This window comes from Convolutriloba macropyga, chromosome 9 (genome assembly GCF_964194025.1).
Source record: "Convolutriloba macropyga chromosome 9, txConMacr16.3, whole genome shotgun sequence".
NCBI lineage: Eukaryota > Metazoa > Xenacoelomorpha > Acoela > Convolutidae > Convolutriloba > Convolutriloba macropyga.
The window spans coordinates 23,258,289-23,273,204 of NC_134476.1; the positions used below are offsets into that span (position 1 = coordinate 23,258,289).

A 14,916-nucleotide genomic window follows, 5' to 3' on the forward strand; every position below is an offset into this window, starting at 1 on the left:
TTGGAAATCGGTAAAAACTTGTCCAAAATGGTTCGCGGTGCCAGATTTTTTAATTTTATCCCAAACTATGGCTCAAGTGGAGCATGCCCACAAAAAATGAGCCAAATCGGACTAAAATTGACGATTTGGTGACCAAAACAAAGTTCGGTGATCGAAAAAGTTAAGCCTCATCGAGCGCGGATACTTTTTTGGAAATCGGTAAAAACTTGTCCAAATTGGTTCGCGGTGCCAGATTTTTTTATTTTATCCCAAACTATGGCTCAAGTGAAGCATGCCAACAAAAAATGAGCCAAATCGGACTAAAATTGACGATTTGGTGACCAAAACAAAGTTCGGTGATCGAAAAAGTTAAGCCTCATCGAGCGAGGATACTTTTTTGGAAATCGGTAAAAACTTGTCCAAAATGGTTCGGGGTGCCAGATTTTTTTATTTTATCCCAAACTATGGCTCAAGTGGAGCATGCCCACAAAAAATGAGCCAAATCGGACTAAAATTGACGATTTGGTGACCAAAACAAAGTTCGGTGATCGAAAAAGTTAAGCCTCATCGAGCGCGGATACTTTTTTTGGAAATCGGTAAAAACTTGTCCAAAATGGTTCGCGGTGCCAGATTTTTTTTATTTTATCCCAAACTATGGCTCAAGTGGAGCATGCCCACAAAAAATGAGCCAAATCGGACTAAAATTGACGATTTGGTGACCAAAACAAAGTTCGGTGATCGAAAAAGTTAAGCCTCATCGAGCGCGGATACTTTTTTGGAAATCGGTAAGAACTTGTCCAAAATGGTTCGCAGTGCCAGATTTTTTTATTTTATCCCAAACTATGGCTCAAGTGGAGCATGCCAACAAAAAATGAGCCAAATCGGACTAAAATTGACGATTTGGTGACCAAAACAAAGTTCGGTGATCGAAAAAGTTAAGCCTCATCGAGCGCAGATACTTTTTTGGAAATCGGTAAAAACTTGTCCAAAATGGTTCGCGGTGCCAGATTTTTTTATTTTATCTCAAACTATGGCTCAAGTGGAGCATGCCCACAAAAAATGAGCCAAATCGGACTAAAATTGACGATTTGGTGACCAAAACAAATTTCGGTGATCGAAAAAGTTAAGCCTCATCGAGCGCGGATACTTTTTTGGAAATCGGTAAAAACTTGTCCAAAATGGTTCGCGGTGCCAGATTTTTTTATTTTATCCCAAACTATGGCTCAAGTGGAGCATGCCCACAAAAAATGAGCCAAATCGGACTAAAATTGACGATTTGGTGACCAAAACAAAGTTCGGTGATCGAAAAAGTTAAGCCTCATCGAGCGCGGATACTTTTTTGGAAATCGGTAAAAACTTGTCCAAAATGGTTCGCGGTGCCAAATTTTTTTATTTTCTCCCAAACTATGGCTCAAGTGGAGCATGCCCACAAAAAATGAGCCAAATCGGACTAAAATTGACGATTTGGTGACCAAAACAAATTTCGGTGATCGAAAAAGTTAAGCCTCATCGAGCGCGGATACTTTTTTGGAAATCGGTAAAAACTTGTCCAAAATGGTTCGCGGTGCCAGATTTTTTTATTTTATCCCAAACTATGGCTCAAGTGGAGCATGCCCACAAAAAATGAGCCAAATCGGACTAAAATTGACGATTTGGTGACCAAAACAAAGTTCGGTGATCGAAAAAGTTAAGCCTCATCGAGCGCGGATACTTTTTTGGAAATCGGTAAAAACTTGTCCAAAATGGTTCGCGGTGCCAAATTTTTTTATTTTCTTCCAAACTATGGCTCAAGTGGAGCATGCCCACAAAAAATGAGCCAAATCGGACTAAAATTGACGATTTGGTGACCAAAACAAAGTTCGGTGATCGAAAAAGTTAAGCCTCATCGAGCGCGGATACTTTTTTGGAAATCGGTAAAAACTTGTCCAAAATGGTTCGCGGTGCCAGATTTTTTTATTTTCTCCCAAACTATGGCTCAAGTGGAGCATGCCCACAAAAAATGAGCCAAATCGGACTAAAATTGACGATTTGGTGACCAAAACAAAGTTCGGTGATCGAAAAAGTTAAGCCTCATCGAGCGCGGATACTTTTTTTGGAAATCGGTAAAAACTCGTCCAAAATGGTTCGCGGTGCCAGATTTTTTTATTTTATCCCAAACTATGGCTCAAGTGGAGCATGCCCACAAAAAATGAGCCAAATCGGACTAAAATTGACGATTTGGTGACCAAAACAAAGTTCGGTGATCGAAAAAGTTAAGCCTCATCGAGCGCGGATACTTTTTTGGAAATCGGTAAAAACTTGTCCAAAATGGTTCGCAGTGCCAGATTTTTTTATTTTATCCCAAACTATGGCTCAAGTGGAGCATGCCAACAAAAAATGAGCCAAATCGGACTAAAATTGACGATTTGGTGACCAAAACAAAGTTCGGTGATCGAAAAAGTTAAGCCTCATCGAGCGCAGATACTTTTTTGGAAATCGGTAAAAACTTGTCCAAAATGGTTCGCGGTGCCAGATTTTTTTATTTTATCCCAAACTATGGCTCAAGTGGAGCATGCCCACAAAAATGAGCCAAATCGGACTAAAATTGACGATTTGGTGACCAAAACAAAGTTCGGTGATCGAAAAAGTTAAGCCTCATCGAGCGCGGATACTTTTTTGGAAATCGGTAAAAACTTGTCCAAAATGGTTCGCGGTGCCAGATTTTTTTATTTTATCCCAAACTATGGCTCAAGTGAAGCATGCCAACAAAAAATGAGCCAAATCGGACTAAAATTGACGATTTGGTGACCAAAACAAAGTTCGGTGATCGAAAAAGTTAAGCCTCATCGAGCGAGGATACTTTTTTGGAAATCGGTAAAAACTTGTCCAAAATGGTTCGCGGTGCCAGATTTTTTTATTTTATCCCAAACTATGGCTCAAGTGGAGCATGCCCACAAAAAATGAGCCAAATCGGACTAAAATTGACGATTTGGTGACCAAAACAAAGTTCGGTGATCGAAAAAGTTAAGCCTCATCGAGCGCGGATACTTTTTTTGGAAATCGGTAAAAACTTGTCCAAAATGGTTCGCGGTGCCAGATTTTTTTATTTTATCCCAAACTATGGCTCAAGTGGAGCATGCCCACAAAAAATGAGCCAAATCGGACTAAAATTGACGATTTGGTGACCAAAACAAAGTTCGGTGATCGAAAAAGTTAAGCCTCATCGAGCGCGGATACTTTTTTGGAAATCGGTAAAAACTTGACCAAAATGGTTCGCAGTGCCAGATTTTTTTATTTTATCCCAAACTATGGCTCAAGTGGAGCATGCCAACAAAAAATGAGCCAAATCGGACTAAAATTGACGATTTGGTGACCAAAACAAAGTTCGGTGATCGAAAAAGTTAAGCCTCATTGAGCGCGGATACTTTTTTGGAAATCGGTAAAAACTTGTCCAAAATGGTTCGCGGTGCCAGATTTTTTTATTTTATCCCAAACTATGGCTCAAGTGGAGCATGCCCACAAAAAATGAGCCAAATCGGACTAAAATTGACGATTTGGTGACCAAAACAAAGTTCGGTGATCGAAAAAGTTAAGCCTCATCGAGCGCGGATACTTTTTTGGAAATCGATAAAAACTTGTCCAAAATGGTTCGCGGTGCCAGATTTTTTTATTTTATCCCAAACTATGGCTCAAGTGGAGCATGCCCACAAAAAATGAGCCAAATCGGACTAAAATTGACGATTTGGTGACCAAAACAAAGTTCGGTGATCGAAAAAGTTAAGCCTCATCGAGCGCGGATACTTTTTTGGAAATCGGTAAAAACTTGTCCAAAATGGTTCGCGGTGCCAGATTTTTTTATTTTATCCCAAACTATGGCTCAAGTGGAGCATGCCCACAAAAAATGAGCCAAATCGGACTAAAATTGACGATTTGGTGACCAAAACAAAGTTCGGTGATCGAAAAAGTTAAGCCTCATCGAGCGCGGATACTTTTTTGGAAATCGGTAAAAACTTGTCCAAAATGGTTCGCGGTGCCAGATTTTTTTATTTTATCCCAAACTATGGCTCAAGTGGAGCATGCCCACAAAAAATGAGCCAAATCGGACTAAAATTGACGATTTGGTGACCAAAACAAAGTTCGGTGATCGAAAAAGTTAAGCCTCATCGAGCGCGGATACTTTTTTGGAAATCGGTAAAAACTTGTCCAAAATGGTTCGCGGTGCCAGATTTTTTTATTTTATCCCAAACTATGGCTCAAGTGGAGCATGCCCACAAAAAATGAGCCAAATCGGACTAAAATTGACGATTTGGTGACCAAAACAAAGTTCGGTGATCGAAAAAGTTAAGCCTCATCGAGCGCGGATACTTTTTTGGAAATCGGTAAAAACTTGTCCAAAATGGTTCGCGGTGCCAGATTTTTTTATTTTATCCCAAACTATGGCTCAAGTGGAGCATGCCAACAAAAAATGAGCCAAATCGGACTAAAATTGACGATTTGGTGACCAAAACAAAGTTCGGTGATCGAAAAAGTTAAGCCTCATCGAGCGCGGATACTTTTTTTGGAAATCGGTAAAAACTTGTCCAAAATGGTTCGCGGTGCCAGATTTTTTTATTTTATCCCAAACTATGGCTCAAGTGGAGCATGCCCACGAAAAATGAGCCAAATTGGACTAAAATTGACGATTTGGTGACCAAAACAAAGTTCGGTGATCGAAAAAGTTAAGCCTCATCGAGCGCGGATACTTTTTTGGAAATCGGTAAAAACTTGTCCAAAATGGTTCGCGGTGCCAGATTTTTTTTATTTTATCCCAAACTATGGCTCAAGTGGAGCATGCCCACAAAAAATGAGCCAAATCGGACTAAAATTGACGATTTGGTGACCAAAACAAAGTTCGGTGATCGAAAAAGTTAAGCCTCATCGAGCGCGGATACTTTTTTGGAAATCGGTAAAAACTTGTCCAAAATGGTTCGCGGTGCCAGATTTTTTTATTTTATCCCAAACTATGGCTCAAGTGGAGCATGCCCACAAAAAATGAGCCAAATCGGACTAAAATTGACGATTTGGTGACCAAAACAAAGTTCGGTGATCGAAAAAGTTAAGCCTCATCGAGCGCGGATACTTTTTTGGAAATCGGTAAAAACTTGTCCAAAATGGTTCGCGGTGCCAGATTTTTTTTTTATCCCAAATTATGGCTCAAGTGGAGCATGCCAACAAAAAATGAGCCAAATCGGACTAAAATTGACGATTTGGTGACCAAAACAAAGTTCGGTGATCGAAAAAGTTAAGCCTCATCGAGCGCGGATACTTTTTTGGAAATCGGTAAAAACTTGTCCAAAATGGTTCGCGGTGCCAGATTTTTTTATTTTATCCCAAACTATGGCTCAAGTGGAGCATGCCCACAAAAAATGAGCCAAATCGGACTAAAATTGACGATTTGGTGACCAAAACAAAGTTCGGTGATCGAAAAAGTTAAGCCTCATCGAGCGCGGATACTTTTTTGGAAATCGGTGAAAACTTGTCCAAAATGGTTCGCAGTGCCAGATTTTTTTATTTTATCCCAAACTATGGCTCAAGTGGAGCATGCCCACAAAAAATGAGCCAAATCGGACTAAAATTGACGATTTGGTGACCAAAACAAATTCGGTGATCGAAAAAGTTAAGCCTCATCGAGCGCGGATACTTTTTTGGAAATCGGTAAAAACTTGTCCAAAATGGTTCGCGGTGCCAGATTTTTTTATTTTATCCCAAACTATGGCTCAAGTGGAGCATGCCCACAAAAAATGAGCCAAATCGGACTAAAATTGACGATTTGGTGACCAAAACAAAGTTCGGTGATCGAAAAAGTTAAGCCTCATCGAGCGCGGATACTTTTTTGGAAATCGGTAAAAACTTGTCCAAAATGGTTCGCGGTGCCAGATTTTTTTGTTTTATCCCAAACTATGGCTCAAGTGGAGCATGCCAACAAAAAATGAGCCAAATCGGACTAAAATTGACGATTTGGTGACCAAAACAAAGTTCGGTGATCGAAAAAGTTAAGCCTCATCGAGCGAGGATACTTTTTTGGAAATCGGTAAAAACTTGTCCAAAATGGTTCGCGGTGCCAGATTTTTTTATTTTATCCCAAACTATGGCTCAAGTGGAGCATGCCCACAAAAAATGAGCCAAATCGGACTAAAATTGACGATTTGGTGACCAAAACAAAGTTCGGTGATCGAAAAAGTTAAGCCTCATCGAGCGCGGATACTTTTTTTGGAAATCGGTAAAAACTTGTCCAAAATGGTTCGCGGTGCCTGATTTTTTTCTTTTATCCCAAACTATGGCTCAAGTGGAGCATGCCCACAAAAAATGAGCCAAATCGGACTAAAATTGACGATTTGGTGACCAAAACAAAGTTCGGTGATCGAAAAAGTTAAGCCTCATCGAGCGCGGATACTTTTTTGGAAATCGGTAAAAACTTGTCCAAAATGGTTCGCGGTGCCAGATTTTTTTATTTTATCCCAAACTATGGCTCAAGTGGAGCATGCCCACAAAAAATGAGCCAAATCGGACTAAAATTGACGATTTGGTGACCAAAACAAAGTTCGGTGATCGAAAAAGTTAAGCCTCATCGAGCGCGGATACTTTTTTGGAAATCGGTAAAAACTTGTCCAAAATGGTTCGCAGTGCCAGATTTTTTTATTTTATCCCAAACTATGGCTCAAGTGGAGCATGCCAACAAAAAATGAGCCAAATCAGACTAAAATTGACGATTTGGTGACCAAAACAAAGTTCGGTGATCGAAAAAGTTAAGCCTCATCGAGCGCGGATACTTTTTTGGAAATCGGTAAAAACTTGTCCAAAATGGTTCGCGGTGCCAGATTTTTTTATTTTATACCAAACTATGGCTCAAGTGGAGCATGCCCACAAAAAATGAGCCAAATCGGACTAAAATTGACGATTTGGTGACCAAAACAAAGTTCGGTGATCGAAAAAGTTAAGCCTCATCGAGCGCGGATACTTTTTTGGAAATCGGTAAAAACTTGTCCAAAATGGTTCGCGGTGCCAGATTTTTTTATTTTATCCCAAACTATGGCTCAAGTGGAGCATGCCCACAAAAAATGAGCCAAATCGGACTAAAATTGACGATTTGGTGACCAAAACAAAGTTCGGTGATCGAAAAAGTTAAGCCTCATCGAGCGCGGATACTTTTTTGGAAATCGGTAAAAACTTGTCCAAAATGGTTCGCAGTGCCAGATTTTTTTATTTTATCCCAAACTATGGCTCAAGTGGAGCATGCCCACAAAAAATGAGCCAAATCGGACTAAAATTGACGATTTGGTGACCAAAACAAAGTTCGGTGATCGAAAAAGTTAAGCCTCATCGAGCGCGGATACTTTTTTGGAAATCGGTAAAAACTGGTCCAAAATGGTTCGCGGTGCCAGATTTTTTTATTTTATCCCAAACTATGGCTCAAGTGGAGCATGCCAACAAAAAATGAGCCAAATCGGACTAAAATTGACGATTTGGTGACCAAAACAAAGTTCGGTGATCGAAAAAGTTAAGCCTCATCGAGCGAGGATACTTTTTTGGAAATCGGTAAAAACTTGTCCAAAATGGTTCGCGGTGCCAAATTTTTTTATTTTATCCCAAACTATGGCTCAAGTGGAGCATGCCCACAAAAAATGAGCCAAATCGGACTAAAATTGACGATTTGGTGACCAAAACAAAGTTCGGTGATCGAAAAAGTTAAGCCTCATCGAGCGCGGATACTTTTTTGGAAATCGGTAAAAACTTGTCCAAAATGGTTCGCGGTGCCAGATTTTTTTATTTTATCCCAAACTATGGCTCAAGTGGAGCATGCCCACAAAAAATGAGCCAAATCGGACTAAAATTGACGATTTGGTGACCAAAACAAAGTTCGGTGATCGAAAAAGTTAAGCCTCATCGAGCGCGGATACTTTTTTGGAAATCGGTAAAAACTTGTCCAAAATGGTTCGCGGTGCCAGATTTTTTTATTTTATCCCAAACGATGGCTCAAGTGGAGCATGCCCACAAAAAATGAGCCAAATCGGACTAAAATTGACGATTTGGTGACCAAAACAAAGTTCGGTGATCGAAAAAGTTAAGCCTCATCGAGCGCGGATACTTTTTTGGAAATCGGTAAAAACTTGTCCAAAATGGTTCGCGGTGCCAGATTTTTTTATTTTATCCCAAACTATGGCTCAAGTGGAGCATGCCAACAAAAAATGAGCCAAATCGGACTAAAATTGACGATTTGGTGACCAAAACAAAGTTCGGTGATCGAAAAAGTTAAGCCTCATCGAGCGAGGATACTTTTTTGGAAATCGGTAAAAACTTGTCCAAAATGGTTCGCGGTGCCAAATTTTTTTATTTTATCCCAAACTATGGCTCAAGTGGAGCATGCCCACAAAAAATGAGCCAAATCGGACTAAAATTGACGATTTGGTGACCAAAACAAAGTTCGGTGATCGAAAAAGTTAAGCCTCATCGAGCGCGGATACTTTTTTGGAAATCGGTAAAAACTTGTCCAAAATGGTTCGCGGTGCCAGATTTTTTTATTTTATCCCAAACTATGGCTCAAGTGGAGCATGCCCACAAAAAATGAGCCAAATCGGACTAAAATTGACGATTTGGTGACCAAAACAAAGTTCGGTGATCGAAAAAGTTAAGCCTCATCGAGCGCGGATACTTTTTTGGAAATCGGTAAAAACTTGTCCAAAATGGTTCGCGGTGCCAGATTTTTTTATTTTATCCCAAACGATGGCTCAAGTGGAGCATGCCCACAAAAAATGAGCCAAATCGGACTAAAATTGACGATTTGGTGACCAAAACAAAGTTCGGTGATCGAAAAAGTTAAGCCTCATCGAGCGCGGATACTTTTTTGGAAATCGGTAAAAACTTGTCCAAAATGGTTCGCAGTGCCAGATTTTTTTATTTTATCCCAAACTATGGCTCAAGTGGAGCATGCCAACAAAAAATGAGCCAAATCAGACTAAAATTGACGATTTGGTGACCAAAACAAAGTTCGGTGATCGAAAAAGTTAAGCCTCATCGAGCGCGGATACTTTTTTGGAAATCGGTAAAAACTTGTCCAAAATGGTTCGCGGTGCCAGATTTTTTTATTTTATCCCAAACTATGGCTCAAGTGGAGCATGCCCACAAAAAATGAGCCAAATCGGACTAAAATTGACGATTTGGTGACCAAAACAAAGTTCGGTGATCGAAAAAGTTAAGCCTCATCGAGCGCGGATACTTTTTTGGAAATCGGTAAAAACTTGTCCAAAATGGTTCGCGGTGCCAGATTTTTTTATTTTATCCCAAACTATGGCTCAAGTGGAGCATGCCCACAAAAAATGAGCCAAATCGGACTAAAATTGACGATTTGGTGACCAAAACAAAGTTCGGTGATCGAAAAAGTTAAGCCTCATCGAGCGCGGATACTTTTTTGGAAATCGGTAAAAACTTGTCCAAAATGGTTCGCAGTGCCAGATTTTTTTATTTTATCCCAAACTATGGCTCAAGTGGAGCATGCCCACAAAAAATGAGCCAAATCGGACTAAAATTGACGATTTGGTGACCAAAACAAAGTTCGGTGATCGAAAAAGTTAAGCCTCATCGAGGGCGGATACTTTTTTGGAAATCGGTAAAAACTTGTCCAAAATGGTTCGCGGTGCCAGATTTTTTTATTTTATCCCAAACTATGGCTCAAGTGGAGCATGCCCACAAAAAATGAGCCAAATCGGACTAAAATTGACGATTTGGTGACCAAAACAAAGTTCGGTGATCGAAAAAGTTAAGCCTCATCGAGCGCGGATACTTTTTTGGAAATCGGTAAAAACTTGTCCAAAATGGTTCGCAGTGCCAGATTTTTTTATTTTATCCCAAACTATGGCTCAACTGGAGCATGCCAACAAAAAATGAGCCAAATCGGACTAAAATTGACGATTTGGTGACCAAAACAAAGTTCGGTGATCGAAAAAGTTAAGCCTCATCGAGCGCGGATACTTTTTGTAAATGACAATTTCAGCGGTAACCGTTGCTCCAAACACACCCCATATACTTGTAAAGGCCATTATAATAGTTCCCCTGCTTGCGTATTATGCATATTTGATATTTGGAACTGTCTCGGAAACATCAATACTAATTGTATAATTTCCCTTTATTAAACTAACTTTTAAGTTAGTGCAAATCGCTCAGTTCCATTCTTTAGGCTGCACTCCGCTAACGCAGAGTGCATTCAAATAAAACTGATCAAATAGAGTTAATACTTACCTATTTAATAAGTTTATCACAACAATTAGGCTTTTAAATAATAAATTCAGATGCTATTTTTACAGTTGGTTATTACAAAGTTACAAAGAAGGTAAGTATTGACGAAAATTTACATTTGGTATTTACAAAGAAGTTAAAAGGAAATTCACTAGGTTTCATCGTTGAAGCTTTACAAATAGTTACAAAGATAGGCTAAGACACAACAATTAGGCTTTACACAGCAATTAGGCCATTAATTAAAACCTTCCGAAGTAGGTATTTACAAATGCTAATAAGAGAATTGCAAGTCGCTTGAAAGAGACAACATTAGAGATTGAGTAAAAAGTTTAAATAGTTTTTAGTTTGCTCGGGAGTTTCTTGCCATGATCCGTTTAAAACACTTGCAGTAAATCGTAGATTTTCGACTCTCATATGGACAAATATCTGACGCCAGTTCGTCAATTGTAATATATTTCTTGCTGCAGTTAATTTGTCGCATTCAAAAACTAAGTGTTCAGATGTTTCGAATTTGTTTTCACAGAAACTGCAAAGTGGCGAGTCAGAGAAATTTTTCAGCCATCTGACTTGTTTGTCAACGAGACAGTTGAATGCTAGTCGATACAACAAATTTTGCTGTTGAGGTAGGAGCTTGTTTACTTTCCAAATATCTGCACAAAAGCGGGTTAATTCTTCCGTTGAACAATGGTATTTAATGACAGCTTTGCGTAAACGATTTTCAATAAAACTGAAGGGGAAAATTTCATTGATTATGTACCAGTAGATTTCTTTTGTTTTCATGTGATTATGCAACCTGAGCGAGGATTCTCTGTTGTTTTTGATTAGAAGTAAAACATTCTCGTTCTGGACAACTTTGAGCTTTAAAGAGGTTATTAAAATGGATATTTCTTTCGAAAAGGTGATCGAGTTCTCGTCCGATGAATTTAATTCGTCAAAAAGTTTTGCAGAAACAATTTTTGAGATAATGTGTGGAAGGGAGATCCCGCCTCTAGCTGATGACTGGTATAGGACTTCGCTTCTAATTTCCATTTTCTGACCAGCTTTCAAAAGGTTGTTAACGAGGTTTTGCATTATTCCCAAGCTTTTCATGGTCGTGTCTGTGTGTCGAGCATAGTAAAGGAATTTTGGAAGAATGAATGTTTCAATAATATTTTTCTTGGCTTTCAGCGTTTTCGCTCGTGAAATAACACGACTGTAGATGGCTATTTGTGTTTTCAGGAGACCAAGAAGATTCGGTTGAGATTTGTCAGCGTGGAAAACTATACCAAGGATTTTTGTTGATTGCACAGTTTTATAAAAGGGAATGTTGGTAGTAGATAGGATTTCGCTCTTTTTCACATTAATTTCTAGCTGAGTTTGATCACAAAATTCTTTTACAGTATCAAAGAGCGCTTCAATCGATGATTTATGAACTAGACATGTAATGTCATCAGCATAAGCAACAGTTTTTGCGTTTACGAAACCTTTGATGTGAGTTGAGTTGTCAACAGAACAAAGTAACGGCTCAATAGCAAGAATAAAAAGCATAGCTGATAGAGGACAACCTTGTCTTACTCCACGTTCGAGAACAATTGTCTGGGAGAGGTAGCCATTGATTTCAATAATTGCTTTGGTTTGCTTATATATTGCTTTTATTGCAGATTTCGTAAAATTATCTACACCAATTCTATCGAGAAGAGCGAATATATAATCCCTATCTACTTTGTCAAAAGCTTTCGAGAAGTCTAGATTTACGATACATTTACTGTTATTCAATTGTTTGTGAGCTTTGCGTACCTTAATCAGTGCGATATTAATTTGTCGTTTGTGTAGGTAGGCATGTTGATGTTGTCCAATTACGTCTTCGAGGTTTTTGATTAGCCTGTTAGCTAAAATATGCGACAGAATTTTTGAGTCAGTGTTCAGCAGGCTTATGGGTCTGAACTCGTCTACTGTTTTGGGGTTTTCGGTTTTTGGAAGGAGTTTCAATATTGCAATTTGTTGGTTGTCTGGAAGTCTATTGGTGTTCACTACATTGTTGAAAACTTTTTTCAATATGGGAGCCATTTCTCGTTTAAATACTTTATAAAAGTTCGAAGTAATACCGTCCGATCCTGGTGAACTATCTGCGTTTAGTTTGTCGATTGCTTTCTTCACTTCGTCTAAGGTGATTTTGTTTTCTGTTGTCATATCAGTTTCTTGCACCTGCAGTTGATCAAGCAAGCTTTCAAAGGACGATTTCTTTTTACTTTTATACAGTTTTGAGAAATGATTTTCAAATATTTTAATGATCTCTTCTTGATTACTTGTTACACTGTCACCAACTTTCAATGATGTAATACTATTTGTGTTATTTTTAGTTCTCGACCATGATTTGAGATCTCTGGCATTACCAATTTCACAGGATTGCATCAATTTTTTAAAGTGTTTAAAGCTCAGTCGTTGTTTGTTGTTCTCGTGCTCGTTGATTTGCGATAGTGTTGCATTGTATCGATTCAAAATGGTTTGGTCTGATTTACCTTGCTGAATTTTTTCTCTTAGTTCCTGTTCTTCACGTAAGCTGCCTTTCATCTTTGAGCTTATCACTCGAGATTTGTTTATCGCTAAAGCTTGGCACACATCTCGTATATGGCACATCAACTCTTCATATGTGTCCTCAATCGGACAAAGATTACCAAATTGTTTCAGTTCTTCTCTGATATAGTTTTTATTTTCTACTAAAACAGTGTCATTCATTTTCCAAAAGCTCTGACCACGTTCTTTTTCTTCAACTTTGTTGCTTAGCTCCAAAAGCATGTGATCTGAGAGGTTATTTCTATGTATTTTCATGATACTGTAATTGAGATCATTAGTAAAAAAGTAATCTATGCGCGAGAAAGATGATGTTCTCTTATCATAATGTGTGAAGTCGTGGACGTCTAGTTCGACTGCTATATCAAGAAGGAGCGCTTTCTCGATGACCGGCTTTAGTTTAGCGAATCGCTTGATTCTGTCATCTTCACTTCTCAGAGCATTCGAGGTGTTTCTTGGATCATGGCTAAATGCATTGAAATCTCCTGTTAAAACTACGAATCGTCCAGGTTCAATTTTAGTGAGACTTGAGCTTAATTGTTTGAGCTTTGATGCGTAATTGTTTGGATTTAAATAAGTATTGATTAAGACAAGGTTTAAATTTGGAAACGTTATTGCTGAATGATCTCTTGATTGCAATCTTTGTTCGTTGGTATTGATTTCTTCGCTCCAAATTGTTATTAAACCACCACTACAGTTTATTGCCGGCACTAAATGGTAGCTCAATTTGTATTGTTCAAGAATTGCTTCATGTGAGCGAGGTAGAGTGAGAATTTTCGTTTCTTGAACACATAGGGAAAAAAGGTTCCTCGAGCTAGTTGGTAACACTTTTCAATTATTGAGAAGAATTTTTTCGGGCTCTTAATGCCACAGGAATTCAAGCTGAAAATTTTATGCTCAATCATTTGCTATTGTTATTCAACTCGTTTTTCTTTTTACGCCATTCAGTGTTCAGAAAGTGTTTCAGTATTTCAGTGTTCGGTATTTCAGTGTTTGGTATTTCAGTGTTCTGTTGCTTTCGTTGATGGTTTTGAGTTTGTTTGTTGACTGTCCTGTATTGTTTCAAAACAACTCCTTTGAGAGGCTCAACGTTTGATGAATTTAGTCTGTTTGGAGAGTTTGATTTCATAATGCTATTGCTTTGTTTTTCAGTTGAAATTTGGTGAGACAAAGATTCAATTTGTTCTGTGGTTTTTGTGCTTTCTGTTGCTTTGGTACACATTTCAGTGCTTTCTGTTGATCCGCTACAAATTTCTTCTACAAACGTTTCTTGAATTTCTTCTTCGTCTATAGTTAGATTGCCAAAAGAGTCTTGATCGAGCATTTCTTGTTCTTGAGCGTTGTCAGGATTTGTTTCTTGTGTTTTCAGATGGGTGTTTTTCTGTTCTGTGCTTACATTTTGACGGTTTTGCCTTTCAACTTTATGCATTTCCTTTTGCCATAGAAAGCACCAGTCTTTATGGTGTCCAATATATTGGCGGTTTTTTTCTTCGCAAAAACTACAGCTATGCAGCGCGGGAACATGGAATTTGATTTCTAGGCCATTCCAGTCTTTAAAATCGGCAATTTTGCTCTCATAGGACCATTTTCTAAGCTTTTCCTCTTCGTTAGCATTGTGGACAGTCACACTTAAAGTTGCATATCCGTCGAAAATAAAGTCCCCATCAATATTTACTTTCATGCGATTGATTGTCGGGTTGTGCTCTATTCCCTCTGGGAGTTCGATCAATTTCAGAGTTTCGGTATCCGAACAAACGTAAGGAAGATTTACAAATTTAATGTTGTATCTTCTGGGGTAGAAATTTCTTTCTTTGTTGAGGATATGCTTGCCCATTGGAAATACAGTTTTGCCCAGCAAATTGAGGCCTCGCGATCTTATCGAGTGATATTGCGTTCTAACAGTTGGAGGGGAAGTAACGGTCAGTGTGTGCAGCGTTTTTTCTCTTATCTGCGCGAATGTTCTGCTAATGGTTATTTGAGATCGTACTTCTTGTGGGAACTCTTTCAGAATCGATTTAGCACACTGAATGTAAGCATCGTTCAAAGATCCTGTGTTTGCAAGCATCGATTTAGTAAAAGGAGGAATAATTTGCATGATTTGAAAGTCATTAGAAGCTGTTACTTTTGAAAGGCCGTTTT

At 38.7% G+C, this 14,916-nt stretch overlaps 1 protein-coding gene across 2 annotated transcripts in view; it reads right to left on the bottom strand.

Annotated features, from left to right (window-relative positions):
- The window catches only part of LOC142345669 (uncharacterized), a 710,383-nt gene extending 700,124 nt beyond the window's left edge, over positions 1-10,259 (bottom strand). For both annotated transcript variants that reach the window (XM_075397884.1, XM_075397883.1), the window contains exon 1: positions 10,231-10,259. The gene's annotated coding sequence lies outside the window, so the exon portion shown is untranslated. The remainder of the gene's footprint in view (positions 1-10,230) is intronic.
- Between the last annotated feature and the right edge of the window lie 4,657 nt (positions 10,260-14,916).